We start from the raw sequence: 5,299 nt of genomic DNA on the forward strand, positions 1-5,299 counted from the left end.
GTGATAATATTCCATTCAGAACAAGTGTTAACAAACTGACAATATGGGCACCAATGGATCTATTTATTTTGAATTATTTTGCCAAATTTGCCCAAACAAGTCTTCCAAATAAATGGCTGATATTTTAAACCATAATATATAAAATCTGGTCATACAGGATATAATAATTCATTATGAATTTTTATAATTGTACCAGGTCTGATTAATTTACCGTGCTGAAAGCCTTCGAAGATGAGTATGGAATCTGCAAATTTTAATTCCAGGTTGTAACCAATGATGTAATCCCACTTATAAACGAAGACCATTTCCAAAGCTTATTGGCTTTCTATCATCCATGTAAGTAAAATTATAAGAGGTCCCATCAGAATTATTCAGATAAGTCAAGTCATTCAAAGGAGGAGAGAGGATACTTACAGTGATATACACTAAAACATCAGTATCTCCCCAAAAGACAGGCTTCAACATAGGTATACAAGAGACATAAGCACAATAATTTACAGCTGATCCCTGAACAAAAGAGACAACTAACAGAGTACAAACGGCCAGAAAAAATATTCAGCTGTAACTGGTCTTTGGACTGCTGGAAAATAATCTGACCATAGAGCACAAGAGATTTCACCTAACCCCAAGTTGGTGATCGTGGTGAAGATCAGTATTGGTGAGGTCACTTCCATGAGTACAATTTTACCATGGCCAATATTGGAATATCTACTTCAGGAGTCATAATTGTCACTCATCCTGAACAAACAATACTATACCCTGTCCCTTTCTCCATTAGAAATGAAGGCTGCCATTCACTATTTATGACAATTTTTGTAGTTCAACATTTGGAATATGAACAAAGTATTTATCTACTCTAACTAGAATATCCCTTCAGGGCAGATTTAAGAAATTTAATATGTATTAATGTAAAATTTCCCTAATTCTTCTGAATATTTCACATTTATTCCTTACCAAAATCTTCCTTTTTAAAAAAAATTTTATTTATTTATTAAGGATTACTGCCTCCTCGCAGCCACTGCCTCCCATTTCCCTCCCCCTCCCCTGATCAAGTCCCCCTCCATCATCGGCTGGAAGAGCAATCATGGTTCCCTGACCTGTGGGAAGTCCAAGGACCGCCCACCTCCATCCATGTTTAGTAAGGTGAGCATCCAAACTGCCTAGGCTCCCACAAAGCCAGTACATGCAGTAGGATCAAAAACCAATTGCCATTGTTCTTGAGATCTAAGTAGTCTTTATTGTCCGCTATGTTCAGCAAGTCCGGTTTTATCCCATGCTTTTTCAGACCCAGGCCAGGTGGCCTTGGTGAGTTTCCGATAGAACATCCCCATTGTCTCAGCGTGTGGGTGTACCCCTCACGATCCTGAGTTCCTTGCTCGTGCTCCCTCTCCTTCTGGACCTGTTTTAAAATGTAATGGACTTGAAAGTATGAATAATTTATCAAAATGAAATTTATTTCTTTTTATTTAAACATTCGACCCCCTTTTCTCCTCCCATTTCAATTCTCTTCCTTCCATCCCCTTCATCCACCCTTTTCAGTCCAAAGAGCAGTCAGAGTTCCATGCCTTGTGGGAAGTCAATGTCCTCCTCCCTCCATCACGGTCTAGGTAGGTGAGCATCCAAATAAAGTAGGCTTCCACAAAGCCAGTACATGCAGTAGAATCAAAACCCAGTGCCATCGTCCTTGGCTTCTCAGTCAGCCCTCATTTCAGACACATTAAGAGAGTCTTGTTTGACCACATGCTCCATCAGTGCCAGTCCAGCCTGCCTTGGTGAGCTCCTATTAGATCAGCCCCACAGTCTCAGTGGATGGGTGCACCCCTCATGGTCCTGACTTACTTGCTCATGTTCTCCCTCCTTCTGCTCCTCATTTGGACCTTTGGATCTCAGTCCAAGTCCTCCAATGTGGGTCTCTGTCTCTATCTCCATCCATTTCCAGACGAGGTTCTATGGTGATATGCAAGATATTCATCAGTGTGGCTATAGGATAAGCCAGTTCAGGCACCCTCTACTCTGCTGTCCAAGGAAAAGTATGATTAGTTTATCAAAATGGAGTTTTATATTGAACATGTAGATGATTAACATTAGTATGTAAATGTCCACTGTCGTCTTTAACAAAGGAAAAGGCTACCAATGATCCCTTATAGCATTTCCAAATTTTCAAATCTCAGATCTTCTGACATTTTGCATGTGATTATAGGTTATAACCTATTCAAAAGGGCCTTTTAAATATGCTCTTTAACTAATTTTACTTTTGTCTGAACTTCTTTGTTAAGAAACTGATTTTCCAAAATCCAAAGCATTTTAAATCTTTTAATTTTTTATTTTAATTTACAAGTTATAATAAATGGTGGCCGTAGTTTCGGCAGCCAATTGTAGTGTTCTTTCAGATGGAATATCTTTTCATACTTGCCTATAACTATTAATATTTCCTGTTTCCTGAACTGATAGCATAGCTCATTATAACACACCTTGGCATATTTATATGCTTGGCCTTCTCAGAAGTTATTTCCTTGCTTCTTCTCCAATTACAGTTCTTTCTATTGCTTCTTTTATTCGAGCTAGGAATTCAATATAAGGCTCATTAGATTTCTGGATAACTTTAATCCACGAACCAACGTACTCTCCCATGGAGCAAATATGCTCCCCTGCTTCCATGCCTATTTCTCTCGGTTATTCATGTATTTCAACTGGGGTATGAGTTTGCTGATTAGGGTTATCACAATCTCCACTTACCTGTTAACATAGGAAAAATAATTTCCCTTAGCAGAGGATTGTTGCTGACTGCATCAATTTGAGCCTTCTCAAATTTAAAAACCCATATTTGCCATAGCAAATATTTAGGCTCCTTTTTATGAATCATGTCCAACTTACATTTTAATAATACTTTCTCTTCTATCCCAATAACATTGCCCACTACAATATCGTAATACCTCTAAAACAAAGAATTATTAATTCTAGTATAAAAGACAGTCATGGGAACAGTTCTTGGTATAAATGCTTAACAGTAATCTTTAAGAGCCTCTCTGACGCTCTATCATTTTTTCTCATCTACAAAACATCTTTAATATACTCAAAAAAACCTATACTTTAATTTTAGTATTTATCCCTCATGCCTTGAATGTATGTCTCATTTCATGCTAAGTAATTGTTTGTTCTGTGATCACTGTTCTGCTTTCCAAGGTTTAGAAGACACAGCAGGTTCCTGTGTTTTTCTTCCTCTTAATTATACTTCACATTATATGGGCTTCTCTGAAAGCTTCTTCACTGAATCTCCCATGTTCCAGACACACTTTGGGCACCACTCTACCCTGGATACCCGAAAGTCAACAGAATCCCCAGAGGGGGAGTGAGAATAGATGGGACAAGAGACACCGGAGATGGAGACAAGACAGGATTCTATCAAGTCTTGTTTATTCAAGAGAATAATCCAGGTAAATATAGGGTAAGGGAAAGGAGCAAATTCTCCTTGTGTATATGGGTAACTAGGCAACTTACTAGACAACCTAACTATGTTCTAATGGTCAGGCATAAAGTCCCTAACTGCAACACGAAGAAAAGTCAGAATGTTCAAACCATGGGAACAATGGAGCAATAAATCCGTGCAGAGTTAGGATGTGAGCGATCAGAACAGCATGAGGAGCCAAACACAGCAGGATGTGCAAAACTGAATCAGGGAGCAGTAAGTATCCCACAAAATTATTATATTTTATTGTGTAGATATGATTTTATACACCAGTATCCCATACTGAATACACACTGTTGTGATTTTATAGAACCGATTTAACATTGACTTTTCTAATACAAAGGCCTATCAACATTACTGTACAGTAGAAAATAATTATTTTTTCTTAGCCTCCTACATTTGTTAGTGGTTTTCTCCTAATTGTGTTAATTGTAGAGAGTTTTCCATCTTTTTGACATGCCATGGAGGGATGTCATTATGCTAAGCATTTTCATTGTTTCTTTGCTTTCATTTATTTTAATGGGCATTTAAGATTTATATAATTTTGCCCTTTAATACCAAAATTTTATCCTTTTTTTCCCTGGAAGTTAGAGTCAATGTTTCCTGTGGGTCTAGGAATAAATATTTATGACAGTTTTGGAAAATAAATTCTTTCCAATATGTTGCAGAAGAAGTTTATGATTCTCTAACCACTATCAGCCTAACAATATGGAATAGCTTTTATTTTTGCATTTGGCAAATTATTCCTTTTGTCAATTATATATTGGCAATCTAAGAGAAGCCATGAGTGAAAATTTAGACATGTCTATACATATGAAACAAGTAATAACCTCTGAAGAGCTAAATTTTGTCAATTTATGACATTTGAAGTAGCTGGAAAATCACACATTTTACCTCAATATGTTGTACTGCTGTTAGTTTCAGTTTTGACATTAACATTTTAGGATGATTATAGAAATTATAGCTATATTCATGGTTTAAGAGACTGACTCTCAGATCCTAATACTGTAAACAATTATTGAAATACCTTATTTTTAGATAGAAAGTAAAACTTAATTTTATTTATTTCTAAGTGTTATTGTATGAGAGAAGTCTGATTGTTGCTTTTATTTGATGTATTGTAAAGTATATAAACAGCAGATACTGTAGTGATCCTATATTTTTAGTTAAGGAGCCAGGCATCAATTGTAAAATCTGTACAAATGCAAACATACAATCAGAGGAAAGAAAGTAATGGAGTAGTTACTTACATTTAAAACCATCAATGTCTACTTTAAATAATAACCCTCATGTTATTTTCTGCTTTTATGTTTGAAAATTAACAGACTCCCATAGAGGGATCTGTCCATGAACTGGTAATTTGAAATATGAACAACTGGATCTGTTTATAAAATATACATGTGAAAAAAACAGTATACTAACATTATCATGTTGTCCCAGGACATGGAACATGAATGAAGAAATCTCTAAGATTTACATTCCTAAAATCATACCACATGTAGCACTTTTCAAGGCTGTTGCATGCTATTATAGTAGCACATACAAATAGTAATTGATTGGTATTTATGTATATGTACACTTTTATTATTGAATTTCCATTGTGTAAGTTTTTATATTTAATTGCTTCATTACAAAATCTAGAGAATGTTCTACTGTATTCTGAGGAACTTTATGAATGCAAAATATTATCAGAATGGCTTAAATTATTTATAGAAATTATAAATTGGAATGATAGATTTTCTCATGTATGCTAGCATTGAAATCATGCCCATGTGCTAGAAGATTGCCTCATATCAACACACACACACACACACACACACACACACACACACA

At 35.8% G+C, this 5,299-nt stretch overlaps 1 long non-coding RNA gene across 1 annotated transcript; it reads left to right on the top strand.

Moving 5' to 3' along the window:
* Window positions 1-152: 152 nt before the first annotated feature.
* On the top strand, window positions 153-4,012 carry LOC113455882. Its single transcript, XR_003376818.1, has 3 exons — window positions 153-336; window positions 3,288-3,434; window positions 3,529-4,012. It is a non-coding gene; the product is annotated as an uncharacterized LOC113455882 (long non-coding RNA).
* The last annotated feature ends 1,287 nt before the right edge of the window (window positions 4,013-5,299 follow it).

The sequence above is a fragment of the Microtus ochrogaster genome, unplaced genomic scaffold, assembly GCF_000317375.1.
Source record: "Microtus ochrogaster isolate Prairie Vole_2 unplaced genomic scaffold, MicOch1.0 UNK420, whole genome shotgun sequence".
NCBI classification, from domain to species: Eukaryota; Metazoa; Chordata; class Mammalia; order Rodentia; family Cricetidae; genus Microtus; species Microtus ochrogaster.